General features: G+C 40.9%; 1 pseudogene; it reads right to left on the bottom strand.

Annotated features, from left to right (window-relative positions):
- LOC148739397 (uncharacterized) overlaps positions 1 to 22,508 on the bottom strand; it is an 86,621-nt pseudogene that overhangs the window by 11,666 nt on the left and 52,447 nt on the right.

Genomic DNA, 22,508 nt, shown 5'->3' with positions numbered 1-22,508 from the left:
GTTTAAGGGCCAGAAGGCCTTCGCCATTAGGAATGACAGTGTAAAGAGACGTAATATCCATGGTGAAAAGAGGTTTGTTTTGGCCAAGGAAATTAAACTCGCGGAAAATTTAAAGGGCGTGTTGGCTGTCTTTAATATATGATGGTAAAGTTTTTGACGATGGGAGTCATAATTTTGTCTAGATAGCTGGAGATCAGTTCGGTAGGGCAACTGCAAACCGAGACAATGGACTGACCCGGGTTGTTGGGTTTGTGAATTTTAGGTAAAAAGTAAATACAAGAAGTTCTAGGAGTGGTTATAATGAGATTTTTTGCTGTCACCGGTAATTCTTGTTTAGTTATGAGTTGGTTGATCGTATTCTTGACGGTGTTTTGATTGCTGGCCGTGAGGTCTTTGTCAACCTTTTGATAAAAAGAGGTGTCAGAAAGTTGCCGCAAAGCTTCTTTTTGGTAGAGGTCGCCAAACAACGACTGAGCCGCCCTTATCGGCCGTTTTGATAACTATGTCTTTGCGTTTTCTAAGGCTTTTTAGAGCCGACCACTCTTTCAGAAGAGAGAGTGGAAAATTTGGTAATACGATTGAAATTAAGTTTGTTGATATCGTGGCGACATTTTTTGATTAAAAAGTCTAATTCATGCGAACTGGCCCTCCGGGGGAGTCCATTTAGACTTTCGAGTCTGAAGTGTTTCAAAATTATCTTTGTTCGAGGTGCTAGAATAATCCTCTTTGTCGTGAAAAAGGCTTTTAATTGAACGCCGCGAAGGAATTTTTTTACGTCTTGTTTAATTGAGAATTCGTCCGTTGTTTTAGAAATGGGAACGAAATTTAAGCCCGTACTAAAGACGGATTTTTCTGAATCGGAAAGTGAGAGGTTTTCTGGAATGGTAACTACAGTTTTGAGGTTTTCTGGTGATGAGTGGTTAGCGATTTGGAGACCGATAACTTGGTCAAGTTTTTGGGCCTTAATTTGGTTCAAATGATTGAAAAGTTTCGAATTAGTTTCCTGAATTTTGGCGCGGATGGATTGTAATAAAACTGCTGGAGAGATTTTGGAAAGTTCAGAGCGCCAATGTAGGATTTGTTCCGTGAGGTGATTACGTTTTCGGCACATAGCTCTAATGGTAATTCTCATGATGTTACGTGAAAAAGAATTTTGGGCGCACTTAATTTGGTGATGGTATTCTTTGGTGAATGAAGATGCATGAAAACTGGAGCGAAAATCTCATCATAACCACTCCTAGAACTTCTTGTATTTACTTTTTACCTAAAATTCACAAACCTAACAACCCGGGTCGACCCATTGTCTCGGCTAGCAGTTGCCCTACCAAACTTATCTCCGGCTATCTAGACAAAATTATGCCTCCCATAGTCAAAACTTTACCATCATATATTAAAGACAGCCAACACGCCCTTCAAATTTTTCGCGATTTTAATTTCCTTGGCCAAAACAAACCTCTTTTCACCATGGATTTTACGTCTCTTTACACTGTCATTCCTAATGGTGAAGGTCATCTGACCCTCAAACATTTTTTTGATCAACGTACTGTTAAGGAACCTAAATCTGAAACACTACTACGCTTAGCCGAACTAGTGCTCACACTCAATTGTTTTTCATTCGGGGAAAACTTTTTCAAACAAGCCAATGGTGTAGCCATGGGTACCAAAATGGGACCTAGCTATGCCAATCTTTTTGTAGGTTTTGTCGAACACCACTTTTTCAGCCAATACAACGGCTCCAAACCTAAACTCTACGGTCGCTACATCGACGACTGTATCGGCGCCACCTCCTCTACCAGAGACGAGCTGACTCAATTCATAACCGCAGTCAATTCTTTTCACCCGGCTCTGAAATATACCTGGGAAATTTCTGACAATTCTTTATCCTTTCTAGACATCAAAGTTTCAATTGAAGGCAACGATGTGTATTACAAACCTACAGACTCGCATAATTACTTGTTGCATTCGTCTTCGCATTCATCTCACGTTAAGAATTCCATTCCTTTTTCTCAGTTTCTAAGACTCTGTCGTTTATGTAGTGATGACTCTGATTCCCACCATAAATCAGATTTAATTCGCCAGTTTTTCGATAAACGTGGTTAGCCTGATTCTGTCGTTCAAGCGGGTTACCACGGCGCCCAACTTATTGATCGACATTCAGCACTACAAACGTCCCAAAAGGAAGACTCCGACCGTATTCCATTCACTCTCACGTTTTACCCTCACAACCACTCAGTTAAATCCATCATTCTTAAAAACTTTACATTACTTCAAAACGATCCAGAGACAAGCACTATCTTTTCGCAGCCTCCGCTCATTTCATTCAAACACGACAAAGACATAGGCAATTTTTTGGTCAGAAGTTCTTTTCAGACTAATGACCAACCAGGCACTTTTAAATGCGCTCGTGCACGATGCAAAACGTGTCCTTTCATTCACAACACTGAGAAAATATCGGGACCCAAACGATCCGTTAAGATCTCCGATCACTTTACGTGCACCTCCGCCAATGTAATCTATTGCATAACTTGCACTTATTTCAAAAAGATTTACACTGGCGAAACAGGCAGAAGACTAGGTGACCGATTCCGAGAACGCCTTCTCGACATGGAGAGGAATGACAAGGACACATCGAAACCAGTCGCTAGACATTTTAATTTACCTAATCATTCTAAGCAACATATGGCAATCTGCGGTCTTTCCTTACACTTAGGTAGCACGGAAGCCGCAAAACTCTTGAACAAAAGCTCATCTTTCAAACCGGCAGTCTACATCCCACAGGTATCAACGAATGCTTTTCATTCCACTAATTTATTCGCGTTTTTCTCGTTGCCATGTTCCCACCAATCACGTAGCTCCATTTTCTGCCTTTAAAAGCACACACAACCCACAATTCCTCTATTCGCTCCGACGAAGGGCTAACGCTCGAAACGTCAGCTTTTATAATCGTAACGGTGGCCGATTTACCATTTCAACTTTGTTGATATATTGAAATTATTTCGTTACCCCCATCGACGCAGCCCCAAACAGTTTCTTTAGTAACTATTAGCCCTTATTCAGATTATCACAAGGTTGCGTTCTTTTTATGCTTATGCTGTCTAGTGAGTCATGCCGTAGATGGCCTTGCGGTACTGCCACATAGTAACTTTCCCTGTTACGAAGGAGTGGTTGGATCAAATCCGCAGCGCGAAAGTAAATTCAGTTCGTTTTGCTTAATTGTGCGTAACCGCCCGCGCGAGAACGCTTCCCCTCTACCTCCTCTTCTAAGCAGAATTTTGTCTCCAAAATTCCTCCATAGTTTGGAGATCAATAAACGAATCAGAATCCGTCGTTTGCGCATATATTTTCATGGTCTTAGGGGTAGTAGAGGGTCATTATTCTGTGCGTTCATACTAAAGTGATCAAATTTGAGAATATGGCTTCTGCGCGGCCGACCTTCAAAATTTTCAAATCGGATCTTTCGTTCCTTTGCCATCGAGTTAGACCTTGGGAAACTCAAAATGTAAAGCAGCTATGCTATAGAATACTCTCCTTGGAAAATAATGGATGTCAAGGTCTTAAAGGTGACAGAATAAGCTCTCGAGTCAACGGACAGCACGATTCTCTAAAGCGATGCGAATTGTGGACGTAGATTGGAGACCGAGGTTTCGGACTTCTAGCAGGGCCTAGCGACAATTTGACGATTCCATGCTCCGGTAAATATTATGTTCGAGAAACAACTTGCTCAAAAAGTACAAATCGCAGTTTTTCAGAATTTTCAACGAACGCTACGCAATTTTCCGGCTCTGAAGTCAAGTAATCAACGATCTAAGCAGATGAAATTTACCGCGTGAGCTTTGTGCATGAGAGAAATTCGTACGTTTTTCGCTTATATCAGCAAATGAAGAACTGTTTTGAATAGAAATATCTTCCCGAAATATTTCTTGGTCATTTTCGTCCTGCTTCCTGTTGACAGATTTCATGAAACGAGATCTCTTCACTCACGCACAAACTCGCATATTCCTTTTAGAATATAACCCGCGTGCCTATTTGGCACACATACGAAAATATTTATCGATGTTTACCTTTCATCTGAATTTTTTGAGTTAAAAATTATTACTCATGAGTTAAAACTTACTATCACTATAACGAATACTTAACGAAATATTTAGCAATGTTTACCTTTCATTTTCATTTTTTGAGTTAAAACTTACTCTTTTGGAGTTAAAACTTACTATCACAATAACGAATGCTTAACAAATATCAATTTCACCACTTCCTTTTTCTTTGAACAAGTCATTCATCAGATACTGAACTAGAAATCTCGCTTTTACCACCAAACAAGGCTTATGGACTATATTCATGCCCTATTCGTGTTTTGAAATGTGCAAAGAGCATACTCGCTTCACCACTGACTGAGCTTGTCAACCTCTCTGTCCAAAGTGGAAAATATCCTTCGAAGCTAAAACATGCAAAAGTTATCCCGGTATATAAGGGCGACGATGAGACCGACCCTAGCAACTACCGTCCTATTTCACTATTCTCCGTCTTCAATAAAATCTTTGAAAAAATTATTTACAACCGATTGAAATCATGCATCGAATATAATGAACTATTATTTGAAGCCCAGTATGGCTTCAGAGAGACATTTTCCACTCAGCATGCAGTTTTGGAAATAGTGAATACAGTACAAACTAATATGGACAAGAAAATGTTCACCTGTGGTATTTTTCTCGATTTTAAAAAAGCGTTTGATACTGTCAATCACACTATTCTACTTGATAAACTGCACCATTATGGGATAAGAGGTATTGTACATGAGTGGTTCTCGTCGCACTTAACTAATCGAACGCAAACAACGCATATTGATAATTACCATATTTCATCTAAGAAAAACTCGGTAACTGGAGTTCCAAAAGGATCTGTGTTAGGCCCCTTACTTTTCTTGATTTATATTAATGACATTCGTCTTTGTAGCAATAAATTTTTGTGAAACACGCAGAGAGCCGTTCAAAGGTAACAAGTAAAAAATAAAAAAATTCGCCGAGCGGAAACGGAAAAACGTAAGTCTAAAGTTTCAAATTTCCGAAACTTTCCACTCGACAAGATGGGGAATTGCGCATGCGCAACATTTGTGTCACGCCACGTCACTCGCCACGGACGCCACGAGGTTTTGGACGTCTTCTTCGCCGAACGTCCTTCGCGCTCTTCTAAAGAGCTTTATTTTGCTAAGCGAGGTTCACCCTCTGGGTGGATTGCACCTGAAAATGGCTGCTGCTCTATTTTCCTTCAAAGTGCTGGATTATTTTGTGCAAAGTGTCGGGATGTATTGTTCCTCTTAGAGCTGATCGACGCGATGTGGTTGGCGATCTGCTAAGAATGGAGACCAGTGCTTCCTTCCTTCCCACCGTTGTTGTAAAGATCTTTTAAGTCATCGTAACACAGACCGCTTTCTGCAATTTTCTGAGTGATGTTTTCTTTGACGAGGAGCCCGTTATCGCCCTGTGAATAGAGCTTGTCTTCGAAAGTTTACATGCGTTCGTGGCGTCCGTCAAGAAAGTCCATGTCTACGAAAGCGAAGGAGACGGATTTCACATGCTGTTGTTTACAATGTCAGCGCTTGTTAGCTGCAACGGGGATGGAAAGAGGACACAGTGGAGGGCACGTACATCTTCCAAAGCATCGTGTGCGTTGAAATCTTCATAAAAAACAGCTTGATACATAGAAGGGAGATTGCTTTTACATGGTTTTCCGTCAGGATTGAGAAGAGCGTTACCACCTTTAGCGAGTGTTTTGATGAGTGTAAGGCTATCGGCGAAAAACACTTTCTTCGACGATAATTTTTCTTTATTTTCGTTTTACTAGTCCGCGTTTTACTAGTCTGCGCTTTACTAGTACGCGTTTTACTAGTCCAGTCCAGTCCAGTCCAGTCCAGTCCAGTCCGTGAAATACCACATGCCAACAAATTCTTAATTTTAAATTGTGATTTTTATTTTGTTTTTCTTCTTTTTTGTTTTTCTCATTGTCGATATAAATTAAACTTGTTTGAGATAAAACGTGTCCATAGTCAATTAATATTCTAAAACCCCTACAAACCGCTGTTGAACTTTAAAGTCTTCCTGTCCCTTCAATGTGCTTCGATGTTAATTGAATTGCGAAAATGTTCCAAGAAAGATTTGTTAGATATAACTAAATTCAATATGTTCATGGTTAGACATTCATGTCATCTATCTCTTAGCCACCCGTCCAGTGAGAAGTTTTGATGTTCTCACTCATTCGCAGCCAGTATTTCTTTTGTATTATTGGAAACATAATTGCTCTGCCTGCATTTCAACAAATTTCTCTACGTTTTAATTAGCTTTGAAAAAACCCACTCATCGGGCTCCCAAAAATTGCGTAATGCATAACACAGAAAGGGTGCTATGAAGAAAACAGTATTCCTCGAATGCCAAGTTCCAAAATTACAAGAAATTCGTTTTGGTATATGTTTAACACCTGTCGGCAACATGTTTCCGATGTCAACTAAATATTACACCAGCGAATAATCACGTATCCAAAGAGAGATTCTTATTCCACAGGAGTATGTAAAAACAACAAAAAAGGGAAGGAAATTTTTCCAATTTAGAAAAAAAATTTTCCAACTAGTTAAGATATCAATTTTTATTTCCCTAAGTGCGAGGCTAGCGTTAGGCTCTTACTTTAGTTCGTGAAAGCACCAGACAAACAAAAGGAACTTGCGAACATATAGTCATTAATTTTGAGTGACCTTGATAGAACTTTATGGATTCAAATGAGTGTCTGAAAAGAATTCGAGGCTATAAGCTGTAAAATAGATGACCAATTAAGTACTTGCGGATATTGTTAAGTTATAATTACAAAGCTTTGCAAACTCACTTTCATATATTGGGAAAAAGGATCTAAAATAATTTTGAATGAACAAAAGATACCAGCGTATTAAAATGGGCGACGAGTTTCACTAGCCATTTTGTTAGTGAGGCCTCTATGCACGAGACTTTCAATCTTCGAAAATTTGCGTTTCCTTTTTGTTTTTGGTATATTGCTTGGCTGGAAAATGAAGAGCAGAAAAATAACGGTTTCTTATCAAAAAATGAAAGCTTTAAAACATACCATCTGGGCAGGACTGAAATTGTCTGAGGGGAAGCACCACAGAGACAAGGAACAAGTGGAGAAAAACTCTGATGTCCGCACAAAACCAGATGAAAAGAAATACTTTCGATGTTTTGGAGCTATTGAGCACACCAAGAAGTTTATAACAGCAGTTTGTTGACTAAGATGTAACTCCAATTTAAGGCTACACTTCGTAGAAACGTGTTAGCCAATCACATTTGGCCGTGATATGTGACAGATGTTTGGTCACCCGTCACGGAGACGCTGTTCTGAAACAGTTAATTTGGTTAGTTTTCTCCTCAGTCAGTTATTTCCATCGTTCACCCTCTAACCTTAAGGACTCTTCTTGTACCTGTTTCAGTGATTAGAAGTAGCATCAAATGAGAAAATAAATTATTACTTAAACTCTACGAAAATGCAAGCACATAAGAAATCTTTTTTTTTTTTTTTTTTTTTTTTTTTAAGATTCAAATTGATATCTCTGTGACATTTTGACCAAATTTCTTAAGAGATTTTAAAACACAATTTTAGAGATCATGGCTTTAATGAGGTAAACTCTATTGTCAAGTGTCGTTCTCACTGAGAGTTTCTTTTTTAAGCCCGACTTGCACTTGCATTTTAAGTATTCTTTCCTCCAATTTAGTGAGTTTTTGATAAGAAAATTAAGTCGGATAGAAGGTTCTCTTCTGATTCCAAGTGAAGTTTCCATATTTTATCTGTGAAATGACTAAGTACACCTTTTAACTTGTAGCAAGAGAGCACTTCGTGAGCGTGCTCGACACTTTCGATCGCTGTCCACGCGGGATATTTAGCCAGAAATCAGTTTTAGCTTACGGCGACACAAAAAAAGGACAATTGGAGAACAACCAAATTATGAATGTTGAATGTTCCACTAAACACTTTTCATGGGCAAAGAAAAAACAAGAAAACTTTCTTTCGCGGGGAAGTCGAGAGGACCGCCCTTCGAGAGAGTGGCATACCTTGCCAAACCGATATATATGTACGCAAACTGAACTGTGAAATGCCTCAACCAGAATATTCTGACCTTTTCTTGAAAACTGGTTTATATATAATAATATCTGCCACAAAAACTCTTAGATATGAAACGAATGGTCTTGAAAAGACCTTTGAAACCACCATAGATCTTACTTCCTCTTTACTGTGCATTGACAATTGTTGAATTATGAAACTCAGGACGTGAAGGGGTGTTTTATATCACTACGTGATGATGGTAAACATCTTTCTTGAACTCGTGGTCATCCAATCAGATGAGCAGAGTCTACGCTTATCTGCGGTTAAAACTTGTTTAATTCATTTTTTTTTGTTTTGTTTTTGTGTTATTACTTAGTCTACATCGCCACAGTTTTCTAAATGTCTTTAATTTTGCTAGGGCTTGTCAGCTGATCTGCCAGGTTGCCATGCAACGGTAAAAATGGGAGCCTCAAACCCATATGAAGACAATTTAACGAAAGGGAAGGCTTCTTTTTGAGATCTTATAATTTAATATACTTTTTTCCGGATGATGCATCCTTCACCTTGTAAGTTTGCACCGTTAAAAATTGCTTATGTTTTTCCATGCAAATCATCTACTTCTTGCGTCTTATTTCACCCCAGTTTGCAACCGATAAACTTTTCATAAGCAGATGGTTAATGAATCAGTCTTGCGAAACACATAAAACGAAACATATGATTTCACCGCAGTAAACACTTTTTTCGATTTTTAAACAGACATGTGACAATTTTGATAAGTAGAACTTCGAAAAGCCTACAGACCTGATCAAGTGCTATTACTCAGTAGGCCCCATAATTTTATTTATTTATTTTTTCATTTTTTTTTAGAAAAAAATAATGTAGTCATAAAGTCCCGAATTTTGCATATTAATTTTTAATATAAAATTTTCCATACTACTTCTTAAAGTTGCTTTACATAACAATATTTCCCATCCTTATTATTCATGCCACTTAATCTTGTTTGAAACCTCTACAAATCGAATAAACCATTGGAAGTCCTTTGATTAAATTCGAGATCTTCTCTTGGCTTCTCTGGATATGGGCGATAATCGAAATATGAGAAAATTATTGTTATTGTTTCCATAGTGATCGTATAGCATCTACACCGTTTATTGGTGGTCAGTATCACAGTTATTCCAGGTAAAACACAAGAGAGACTCAATTGTTTTCGCATGAGTTTCACTGCGCATCAATAATAGTTTGCATCAATCAATCAATCAATCAATCAATCAACAACTTTATTTAAGTGTCTAATCTTCTAGCTTGCCCTCAGGCCTACTAATCGGGGACACTTCTTAAATTACCTACTACTTATAAATAAATATTAATAATACTAAAAGATAATAAGATTTAACTATTCAAAACTTCTTTAAATATATACAATAGTCAATATACTCAAAAATACACATATGCAATAAAAACTATTTATACAATTTTATAATATATAAATTCTACTAGTTATAATATTTTCTGTTTATGAATTATGAGTTATTCAGGTGGCACCTTTTGCATACGTTTTTACTAACCAATTCGCTCGCATCTTTTTTCCTTATATTTGCTTTAAACCTTCTTAAGGACGTCTCGTTTCTGTCCTTCATACTCAATTTTGATCATAAAAATGGCCCAAAAAATCTGAGGGAATGCTTTCCGTATTTGACAGTTTTTACCCTTTGAACATGAAAGTCCGAGTTCCTCAGGTTGTAGCTCGAAGGCGATGGCGAGAAGAGTTTTAGTATATTGTAAGGCAGTAATCTATTCCTGATTTTCAATATAAAGATAGCGATATCTGGTAATCTCATGTTATATAGACTGGTCATTCCAGTCTGTGTAAGAAGGTCACTACAAGTAGAGACTCGATCTTTGAAGACTGTACGTAGACCTCTTTCATTAATTCTCTCTAGTTGTTTCTGTCACTTGCACGACAAAAGTGCCGCAGTATGTGAGATGGGGTAGAACTGCAGTTTTATATATTGATTTCGTAGTTTTGCGTTCATCGGGATTAGATTCTTTAGCCTTTGTAGAACACCAATCATTTTGCTGGTCTTTATGCACTCTGATATATGCTGCGCGAAAAATTCAAGTCTTTATCAACAATTACGCCTGGCAGTTTGAAAGCATCGGTAAAGTGGACTCTGCAATCATCAATCACTAACTCCATTTGTTGCGTGTCCCTTGCCACAGCCATTGCTTGGTATTTGTTATAATTGCCTTGCAGTTTAAATTTGTTTTATACCACCTCGATGCCTCTTCCCCATCTTTCTTAATTCTATCTATAGCTGTGTGCAGATTCAAGTTGGAGCAGTATATCTGATGGTCATCGGCATAGGCAGACAACTGAGATTTAACGCCATGCAGTGTAGAATAAATCATTTTGATACACATTCCACAATAGCGGTCCAAGGATGACCCTGGCGGGCAGCCTCGTTTGACAGCTTTCCAAGCACTTTAGTTGTTGCCAATTCTTGTTCTATTTTCTCGATCATCAAAATACGATCGCATTAATACCAAGGCGGAGTCAGACAGTCCATATGCTTTCAACTTCGCCAGTAACAAATTCGGATGTAATGAGTCAAAAGTTTTGCTCATGTCACAAAGATATAGAATTACAGGTGAAAGACGTCGTTGAAGGAATAGAAGACAAGTCACGCATTCTTTTGTGACTTTCCAGGAGCGAAGCCACGTGTAGGTTAGGGCTTGACCTTAGGACCTCAAAGTACTCGAACGCACGTAATCAGTTCAAAGTAACCAGATCCCAGAAAATCAATCATAAACGTTTATTTGAAGGGAGCGATGAATCACCAATACAATGATTAGATTACAAATTGCGATGTAACTGAGATGGCAGGGTCGTAGCAATGGTTGTGGCGATTATGTGGTTCGAACTAAAGGCAAAGCGATACAAACACAGGCGGCCCAAGCTCTCTTTGAGAACCACACAAGGAACACAATTTGCATATTTATAAGGATTAATATGGGATTTTCAACAAGATATCCACAGAGTTAGTTAAAAGTGAAAATATTAAATAAAAATGGCTCACCTTGTTCCATACGTGTGTTGTTTGCTCCTGGTGTCATTATTTTACCGATTTCACTTGATTTAAGCGGTTTTTTTGAATCCTGGTTTTCTACTACATAAAGAGATAACAAGGCCGAACACTTCTTTCCGGAAAGCCTGCCGAACGAAGTAAAAAATCCCAAGCTAAAATGCACCCGCAGCCACGAATCCACCGCAGAATTCACGGGCAAAGGTTGATCTTTCATTTCAATTCTCTAGCCACAAAATTTCATCCCGGCGATCGGCGCCAGGCGGCTCTTCGTGCGTTCAGTGAAACGCTAAAACGATGGTAGACGTCCGAGTACATTTCAACCACGACACAACGACCGTTGGAATCGTCATGTTGGCAAACCAAGACTCGCGGGTGTACTAGACCTCAACTTGTCAACAAAACTTCTTCTACAACCGCGCAGCATCTTGTTTACAAAATTCAAAGTATAAAATTGGTATAGAACGGTTTTGCGAAATGGCTCCGAAAAAACGTAACGTCAACGGCGAAAGCTCTACAGAAACCGAGGAGATACATTCATTTTCTATAAGCCATAAAACGAATGAACAGTTGACGCAACGCCGCGATCATACACTTGACAAGCAATGCCGCTAGAACATATCACACCGATCTTCTTTCCCGCACGTTTCGCCTTTCCAATGAATGCTTTTACGACCTCGCTTTTACCAACGCCAGCCTGGCCAGTAATCAATAAATTGTGACCTTCAAACGCAAAGTCCAATATTTGACTCTGGTCTACATTCAACTTTACCCTGAAGTTTTAAATCAAAATACAACATCACTTCGTGAACGCTTGTAATGAAGAAACTACAACATGCGAATATATTGGAAAACTTGAAGTTTTTAAGAGCGGGAGACATCCATTCATCCATCCATACACACATACATGCATACATACATGAGAAAAAAAAACAACGTAAACCAATTCAAATACTTACATGATTGAAAAGAAATAACAAGTTGACCGGCTACATTTCTTCCTGGGTTTCCTCCGAGTTTTGCGAAAATTTTGCACGTGCAAACAAGATGCTGCGCGGTTTTGATTGGGTGCTTGAGACAATGGTACATTTTAGGTTGGACCTGAGGGGACCCCGGGTTGTAGAAGAAGTTCTGTTGACAAGTTGAGGTCTAGTACCCCCGCGAGTATTGGTTTGCCAACATGACGAGGTTAACAAGCCGATTCCAACGGTCGTTGTGTCGTGGTTGAAATGTACTCGGACGTCTACCATCGTTTTAGCTTTTCACTGAGGACACGAAGAGCCGCCTGGCGCCGATCGCCGGGATGAAATTGTGTGGCTAGAGAATTGAAATGAAAGATCAACCTTTGCCCTTGGATTCTGCGGTGGATTTGTGGCCGTGGGTACATTTTAGCTTGGGATTTTTTACTTCGTTCGGCAGGCTGTCCGGAAAGAAGTGTTCGGCCTTGTCTTCTCCTTATGTAGTAGAAAACCGGGATTAAAAAAAACCGCTTAAATCAAGTGAAATCGGTAAAATAATGACACCAGGAGCAAACAACACACGTATGGAACAAGGTGAGCCATTTTTATTTAATATTTTCACTTTCAACTATCTCTGTGGATTTCTTGTAGAAAATCCCATACAAATCCTTATAAATATGCAAATTGTGTTCCTTGTGTGGTTCTCAAAGAGAGCTTGGGCGGCCTGTGGTTTTAAATTTTCGTCTTTTAATCTCGCGCGATCTCGGGCTTCTTTCGCACGTTTCTCTCGCGCGTGACGCAAGAGTGATCTGTTCCCCGCGCGAGGAAACTGGCACGAGCCACCTTAAATACGAGCTCTCAAAAGTAAAAAAAAAAAAAGAAAAAAAATTTCGTGCTCACCCTAAAGGAATAATAAACAGAATGAAAACGTAGATATTGCTCACAGTACCCGCAAATAGTCTCTTGAATTACAATCGTGACCAAGAGCTACCGCAATAAAATTTCGATCATGATGCATTGAGAACATAAATATTAAATTTTAATCAAGCGAAGATGACACGCGTTTATTACGCGTATTAACGCGGATTTACATACTGCTTTAAAACAGAACCTTTGTTAATATTTGTTGTTTTTTTCAAGAGGGTCTCGAGGCGGTTAACAATTTTCACTATCTACAACGTGTTTTTTTGTGTCCTTTTGTGTTCACCGTGCCCGTAAAATGGCCAAATCTTAACTGTCGGCTGTAAAGGCCATCATCCAATCGAGAGCCTCGTGGAAATATGGATGCAGTCAGCAATCAATCGAAAAAGTGTAATTGATAAAAAACAATCCTCAAGATTGATAATACCCCGCTGTTTTAGTCGCCGTACCGAATTTTAATCGTTTACCATAATTATTTGTGTGTGATATAAACCTGGAAGAACCTTAGTAGAAGCGGTTACTAGCAATCAGATTTTATCACTAGTTCTAACTTTTCATAATGATTGTGACCGCTTAGAACAGTACCGGATAAGTGCGATTAAAGTAACGTTATTGTTATAATTATTATTTATTATTATCATTGCAGGTATCACTATTATGATTATCACTAATGAACGAGCTTGAGTGGTTTCGTATCACGGAAATGGCGAAGCTCTAATAAGTCGCTTAGCTTTGACTGTCACGCTCTTGCGAACTGCGAGGCGAAGCTGAACTACGAGCCGAGACACGCAGAAAGAGTTTTACCATCCTCTTTATTCTATTACATTTCATTTCCCTTGAAAACCACCCCGGGAATAGATTTGATGACTATCTCATTACAAAATAAAGCTCGTTGACCTGTTCAACTCTTTGACTTAAGTGATTTGATTAGCAATTCTCCTCTCTTTTACGGATAGGTCTCTCAGTACATTAGCAAGGAGACTTTCGTGTTTTATAACAAAAAAAAATCATTATGAATTTTTTCACTTTTTTCAGCGGTTTGCCGGACGTGCGTCTTTTCAGTATAAATCACAGATGACGTAAAATTGTGCTCAGTACAACAGTTGGAGCAGGAGACAGCCAAGTTGTTACTGATGTTCTTATCACATTTTGTCGTCTTCTGTATGCGATGTATTCCTATACAGACCCACGGCAAGACGGAATCTTTGTGTTGAATGTCAAAGAAGTAAATTTTTGTTGATGGTGAATGTCGTGTCTTATTTGTGTTTGCCCACTAAAATATTTCAAGAACGTAGCACGTGAATTCCAGCAACGCGAATTCTTGCAAATTCACGTGCACGTGACCTTTTTCGTTTCTTTTTTATGAATAAGTACTTTGGAACTCTAGTTTTCGGGAAGTTGGTATCTAAGTTAGTTTGTAAAGTTCACGAAGGGTTTTTGCAAAAGATTCAGAGAATTTCGAAGCGACGTGGAGCGACATAGGTAGAGAGGCTGATTTTTGGAGTTTACAATTCTTCGAAATTCTGCAGATGAATAAATAATTTCTGCGTATGGAGTCGCACAGTTTGGTCGACAGCAACGACGTTCGGGAACAAGGAGTGCCACAAAAAAGAATTACGGTCTGGAAAAGGTCGAAAGCTGGTCACCTCGGCGAGATGACAAAGACTTTTGGCCGTTTAGACGAAGTGCTCAAGGATTATCGTTTTACAAGCGAAGTAACGGAGCTGAGTCGTCGTTTACAGGATCAATGGGCGCGGTATTGTTTGGTGTACAATGAAATTATAAGCCATTTACCGGGGGATAGTGAAAGATCGAATAAAATAGATCGCTTCAATGATCAGACGCGAGTGTACGAAAGATACAGGTTTCTAATTGAGCAGTTCCTGGCCCGTGCAGAACTTCAGAGTGGAGTAACAGAAAGCAGCGCGCTCTCAGCTAAGGAGCCAGGTGTTTTCGAAAAGTGTGTTAGTCTTCCTGGAGATCCAAAAAGTTCTGTTTCGACTGGTTCTCGAAAATCCAGACGTTCAGGTCGTAGTTCAAATCGTGGTGCAAGATCACGTGAAAATGCCGCGGTGGATAGCGTTCTGGCCGAAGCGAAATTGACGCAATTAAAGAGAGGTAAAGAGAGAAAGTTGAAACAGCAGCTGTTACTGTTAGAAAATGAAATAGCTGACGCCGAGGACGAAGCCGATTTAGCTCGGATAAGGACACGTTTTTATGAACATTTGGATTCAGACAAGGGACGCGAAGGGTCTAAAGTAGTGCCCATCATCGATGAAGCATCTACTAAGCCGGTTGCGTTGGAGGAGGTAGTACAGTACTCTGATCCGCGAGTGATGGAGAAGCTTGAACCATTTATTCCTGAGTCTTGCCCGAAAGAGGTTCAGCCGCGTACGATCGTTCCAGCTCCGAGAATTTTTCTGGAAGTCCCAAGATCAACATTGAATCCAAGGGCTCCTCCTTTCCCTCAGCCAAACAGTGAATGTGGAGCTACATCCAAGCTTATCAATGCTGACAGTGCTAGTGTTCTTGAGGGGGCTGTTGCTAACATAAATCTGATTGCTACGGGCGTGAGCCTGCCTCCCCTGGAGGTGATGAAGTTTTCCGGAGATCTATGTGAGTTCTTTAAATTTAAAACACGTTTCCATCTGATGGTGGAGTCTCAGAATCTGTCTGATGAACAAAAGATGACCCGTTTGTTGCAGTTTCTCGAGGGCAAGGCAAAAAGTGCGGTGGCAGGTCTTGAGGGCACGCCTGGTGGATTCAAGAAAGCTATGAGATTACTGGAGCTAAGATTTGGCCAGCCTCACATGATAGCCAAAGCATGTGTTGACGCTTTAATTGAAGGACCAAATATTTCAAACAGTGACAGAGAAGGCCTGAGAGAGTTTGCAGATTGTAGCAGGACCTTGTACGAGACCCCAAAAGAAATGAACGCCCTGTCAGAAGTGAACCTCTCTAACCTGGGGAAAATGTCCAGCAAACTGCCTACTGTCCAGCAGGCTAGATGGAGAGATGAAGTGCAACGGATCCGCGAGCGAGGGATGTTGCCAAGCTTTAAAGACCTGGTGGATTTCATAGAGAAACGCGCAGATGCTGTAAATGATCCAATCTTCGGACGAGTTGGCGAAACGAGCAGAACCGCTGATATATCTGCCAAGAGAAATTCGAGAGTGCCTCCTCCCAGCAGAACTGACGGTAGAGTGACTACGCTAGCAACGCAGCTTTCTCTGCCTGGCCGGAATGGTCCACGAGGTACAGGCCATCCAGTTAAATGTATAAACTGTGGGGCATCCCACAAGTTGGCCGAATGCGATAAATTTAAGAACATGACTGTAAGACAGCGACGAATCTTTGTTCGAGGTAGAGGTCTTTGTTTTAACTGCCTGAGGAAGGGACATTTCCTCTCCCAATGCTTTGCCAAATCGAAGTGCAACCTATGCCCACAGAAACATCACTTCCTCTTGCACAACGCTGCGTTGGACTGTGTTGAAACCCCCTGCCAAAGCCAAGACTAAGACGAAGTAACTGCTAAGACGATGATAGGCGATGGTAGGGCATCCTCTTCTGGTCAAAACCAGGACCAGGTTAGAGTATCTGCGAACGTAATTACGGCAAATGGTGGTGAAAGTGAAACCCCGACAAGTAGTACGGTACATATTGCCAAGTTCGCCTCCTACAAGACGTGCAGTCTGACAGCATTCACCTCGCAGAAGGTTGCTCTGCAAGTGGTCCCTGTAAGAGTGGAAGGAGAGAATGGGAACTTAGTGAGCACGTGGGCATTGCTTGACACGGGAAGCGAGGAGTCGTTTATCGCTAAATCTACCGCCGACAAACTAAGGTTGAGGGTGAAGAATTTCGAGTCCTTGGCAGTTTGTACCTTGACAGGGGAGTCAACACTACGTGTGGGCAGAGTAGACCTGGCTGTTTTATCGATGAGAGGTCCAGAAGGCCATCGAATTGAGATTAAGGATGTCAAGGTTGTCGAACACCTCCATGTGAACATGTCTAGGCCGCAGGGCTTGACGAAGTGCCTGCACTTAAATGGTATACCGCCTCCAGAGATTGGTGGAGAAGAAGTCACGCTGCTAATAGGAGCAAACGTCCCTGAAGCTCACATACACGAGGAAGTTCGCGTTGGAAGAGTGGGAGAACCATTTGCGGTTCGTACTCTATTTGGGTGGGCTATTATGGGTCCACTTAATGGCAACATTAGAAGCCAATTTAACAAAGCGAACGTAAACTTTCTGAAGTACGGCAACGAAACGTTAGACCAGCAAATGAGTCAGTTTCTTGGTTTGGAGAACATTGATTCGATCAGCAGTAGTAGTAAAGGGATGTCAGTCCAGGATCGAGAAGCCATAAGCAAGTTTAATAGTTCCGCTCGCCTAGTAGATGGGCACTACGAGGTCGGAATGCTGTGGAAGCCAAATAACAAAAAGACGGCTGTAGCTAGACTTCGTTCACTGAGAAGACGGCTATGCGCAGATGAGCAGTTGTACTGTAAGTACCGAACTTTATGGATGACCTCTTGACAAAATGATATGCAAGAAAATTGACGAAAGACGAGGCTGCGGCTCGGAGCCCCAGGACGTGGTATCTACCACACCATGGTGTCTTCCACCCACACAAACTGGGAAAAATTCGTGTGGTATTTGATGCCGCGGCATTACATGATGGAGTTTCTCTTAACAATCAGCTGAATCGAGGACCAGATTTAACAAACAGTTTGCTTGGCGTGTTGCTGAGGTTCATACAAGAGCGCATCGTACTAGCAGCAGACATACAATCTATGTTCCTTCAGGTAAAAGTACCTGCCGAGGATGCCGACGCCCTCCGGTTTTTATGGTGGGAAGACGCTGACTTTCGTACCCCCCCAAAAGAGAACTAGATGGTCTCTCACATTTTTGGCGCGAAAGATTCTCCAAGCTGCGCAAACTACCGCCTCAAAAGAACCGCTGACGATAACAAGAAGATCTTTAGTGAAGAAGCTGTTAAGTCCGTCCAAGAGGATTTTTACGTTGACGATCTGTCGAAGGCCGTAGAAACACCTAGCAAAGCGATTTCACTGGCACACGAATCGATGGCCCTACTGGAGAAGGGTGGATTTTGTCTGACTAAGTGGACGAGCAATAGCCGAGAAGTGTTAGCGAGCATACCCGAAGATAAACGGGCGCGGCCGACTGTAAGCCTGGACTTAGACGAGCTGCCCATTAAGCGGGCGCTGGGCGTTTTGTGGAACGTCGAGAAAGATGTCTTCCAATTTGAGGTCTTCAAACCCGACAAACCGGCCACTAAACGAGGGATACTGTCAGCTATTAGCTCCCTTTACGATCATATGGGTTTTGTCTGTCCAGCTGTGTTGGAAGCAAAGAAAATTACGCAGCGACTGTGGAAATTACAGTTAGCATGGGATGATCCTATCCCAGAGAGTGAGCTTGCTCATTGGGAACTATGGAAGTCTGAGCTATCCGCTTTGACGCAAGTACAGATTCCGAGATGCCATCTCCAGCGACACGGAGAGGTCAAAGAAATTTCTCTTCACCAGTTCTCAGATGCGTCAGATAAGGGATATGGCATGTGCTCCTATCTGCGGTTTGTCTATGAAGATGGTTCTATTCAGTGCTCCTTCTTGATTGGCAAGTCAAAGGCGATGCCGGTAAGGCCGATTTCAATCCAAGACTAGAGCTGCAGGCTGCGACGCTTTCTGCCAGGATTTACCAAGTTTGTCGAGAGGAGTTAACCTAAAGGATTGACAGAGTGGTGTTCTGGACCGACTCTCAAACTACCTTGCAGTACATCAAAAATGAAAGCAAACGTTTTTACACCTACGTAGCCAACAGAATTGCTGAGATTCGTGAGATAACCAACCCAGACCAATGGAGACACTGCCCAGGAAAATTGAATCCAGCCGACGACGCTTTCCGTGGTTTGAAGCCCCAGAAATTGATTGATCAGTATTGTTGGTGGAAGGGAACAGAGTTTCTATGGGAATCAGAAGAGAACTGGCCTGAAGCAGAGGTTGGCGAAGTCTTACAAAAACGATCCAGAAGTTCGGAATGAAGTGAAAGTTCATTCAATCAAGACTGAAAATCCTGACGCTGGACTCGACCCAGAAGCTCCATGCACGAGCGACCGGCCTGTTTACCAGCTGATGACTTACTATAGCTCGTGGTTGAAGTTGCAACGTTGCGTCGCCTGGCTATTGCGCTTTTGCCATTGGCTAAGGAACCGGAAAACTTCTTCTAGTGTACAAGCATTAACCACAGAGAAGCTACAATAAGCAACCCCGCTAATCATGAGGTTAGACCAGGCTCAAAGTTTCGCTGAAGATCTTAGAGAACTCAAGGCCAATAAGAAAGTAAAGAGCTCCAGTAGGTTTGTGAAGTTGAAACCGGTGCTGGCTGAGGGGGTTCTTCGTGTTGGAGGCCCGCTCGAGGAAGCAGTTGTACTGTCTTACAACGACAAGCACCCAATCATACTCCCAAATAAACACAACGTTAGTCAGCTGATTGTTCGCTGCTGTCACGAACGTCTGGCCCATGCTGGTAAGGAGCAGACCCTGGCGCAGACGAGGAAAATGTTCTGGATACTCGGAGGCAGAGGATTGGCGAAGAGCATCATTAGAAATTGCTTCAAGTGTCACCGGTTGAATGAGAGAACAATGAAGCAGATCATGGCCCCCTTGCCTAAAGAGAGATTAGAACCGTACAAACCACCCTTCACGTTCTCCGGCGTCGATTTCTTTGGGCCACTAATGGTTAAATGGGGCCGCGGTTCAGCAAAACGATGGGGATGCTTGTTTACTTGTTTAACAACGCGAGCCGTTCTCTTGGAGCTAGTGCCGTCATTGGAGACTGACAATTTCATTATGGCCTTACGACAGTTTGTCAGCCGAAGGGGTCCTCCCGAGGAGATCAGATCGGACAGAGGGACCAACTTTGTTGGGGGGGAACGTGAATTGTAAGATGCAATCAAAGGCTGGAACAACATTAAGATCTACCAAGAATTGCAGCAGAAAGGAGTCAAGTGGCCTTTCCACCCTCCTACGGCGGCGCACATGTCCGGAGTCTGGGAAAGGCTGGTGCAGAGTGCGAAGAAGCACCTGAAGGCTATCGTGGGAGATAGATTGCTAAGTGAATTCGCGCTGCGAACTTTGTTCACCGAAGTGGAATTCATCATGAACAACCGCCCGATTGTAGCAGCCTCGGACGACCCTGCCGATTTGGAAGCATTGACCCCCAACCACTTCTTGCTGCAAAAGAAGGTGACCGGATTGCCTCCAGGGGTTTTTGTCAAGGAAGACCATTTGGGAAGGAAGCAGTGGAGAAAGGTCCAATACCTAACCGACATCTTTTGGAAAAGATGGATCAGCGAATATTTGCCGACGTTGACTTAAAGAGAAAAGTGGCTCAAAGATCAACGAAATATTAGAGCTGGAGATCTGGTGCTCATCATGGAAGAGAATGTTCCCCGTAACCAGTGGAATTTGGGTCGTGTGACTGAGGTCTTTGTTGGATGAGATTCAAGAGTGCGATCCGCCAAGGTGAAGACTTCTAGCACGGAGCTACACCGCCCCGTTGTTAAATTGCGTTTATTGGATGGCTGGGACAGACACTTATCCTGATTGGCAAACGTCTCAACTGGCCTTGACGTCTGCGGGGCCGCTGTCGTGTCTTATTTGTGTTTGCCCACTAAAATATTTTAAGAACATAGCACGTGATTCCAGCAATGCGAGTTCCAGCAAGTTCACGTGCACATGACATTTTTCGTTTCTTTTTTTATGAATAAGTACTTTGGAACTCTAGTTTTTCGAAAAGTTGGTATCTAAGTTTGTAAAGTTCGCGAAGGGTTTTGCAAAAGATTCAGAGAATTTCGCAGAGAGGCTGATTTACGACGCTGTGGAACTCTGATGAAAAATGGAATTAAACGTGGAGTTTACGGAAGTCTTAGGCAAGTTAAGCCAATATATCCAGTTTTCAATACTGAGCGTTTTAAAAATTCTTTTATTAATAGACTTAGTTTTAAGCATAACTTAGCTGTAAGTAATTAATACATATTTTAGCCTATTACACTTTATATATAACACTTGATATGTATTTTATCAGTGAAATAGACTATTTACTTATTACATATATATTTGACAGTGACTCCTGTATCTTATTTTATCAGCCTGAACATCAATTTACCACCCTGATGTGTTTCATTTTCTACTTTGAAATCAATTTGCATCCTTAATAACTGCAATTTCTGCCTTTATCCTAATCCGTTTCCGTTATTTCCGCGACGAGAAAATTACAAACTCCATTCTTTAAATAATTTTACAAGATGAAGGAGAAACTAAAAATGTTATCGTTTTTCACCGCGCGCTGACAAGTTTCCATTATCAATAATAAAAGTCCATCGCTATTCATCACGAAATACGCATTGCAAATGCGGCGTAACGCGTCAGTCGAATGAAAACATTTAGAAATAAACTTCTTTTACATGTATCTTCAATAATTATCTTTCGTTCTCGACGAATTATCTCTTAGGTGTCAGTGTATAACACCCCAACAGTTCTTGCTTGTTGGCACTGATTTAAATAGAAGGGGAAAGAAAAATAAAATTGTGAGAAAACCGAGACTTCAGTGCTGATTTAGTGAGGTCTTTGGTTCTGATCATGAGTGGCAGTTGGGTTGTGTTGTCCACATGAGCAAAAGACCCAGTTTGAGACGAAAAAACACTGTTAAATAACTTTTACATGGTAAATATTTCGCAGCATTACATTCCGTCCTTTTCGCGGCTGTGAAATGCAGAGAAGGAGAGCTTTTTTTAGGAAAATCAAGTACATTTTTTTAACATACTTATTGATTTCACTCTTTCAAAATTGAAAAAATTAACCCAAACCAAAACAAAACAGTCACAAAACAAAACAAAACATGACCAAACAAAACAAAACCTAGAAGAAGAAGGAAAAAAAAAGAAAAGAAAAGAAAATACTGCGTGAAATTTACATAAAATGAAGTTGAGGTAGGAAAATTCAATTTATGTGATGCCTTTGTCCTTTCAAATTGATATACAGTTAAAAAAGTGGCTGTAGAAAATAAGATTCGATATCAATACACTGAAATGGAACATAAACCCTTTTCTTTAGCAGTAGCGAGGTACTAATTAAAGTAGAATATGTAACATGTCACTTATCGGGGATTAATGAAATCAGGGCAGAGTCTAACATCATGGAAGTATAACATTGATATCAAGCAAGAGAATTTATAATCTCTCGCATCAAGTTAGATAGCAAATGGAATAATAAGCTAAAAACGATATCAAGGTAGATAATGGAAAATAAACCATCAGGATTTAGCAGTAACTCGTGCAATTAAGTTCCATGTCATCAACTGAGTCATTTTGAAACAAACGGCGAGCCAGACATTACCATCTCTTTGATATTCAAACTCGCTTACTTGGGTTTAAAATTGATCAGATG

Source organism: Stylophora pistillata, chromosome 2, assembly GCF_964205215.1.
Source record: "Stylophora pistillata chromosome 2, jaStyPist1.2, whole genome shotgun sequence".
In the NCBI taxonomy this organism is placed as follows: Eukaryota; Metazoa; Cnidaria; class Anthozoa; order Scleractinia; family Pocilloporidae; genus Stylophora; species Stylophora pistillata.
The sequence above is the reverse complement of the archived record's forward strand: the minus strand, read 5'-3'. Positions and strand labels throughout refer to the sequence as shown.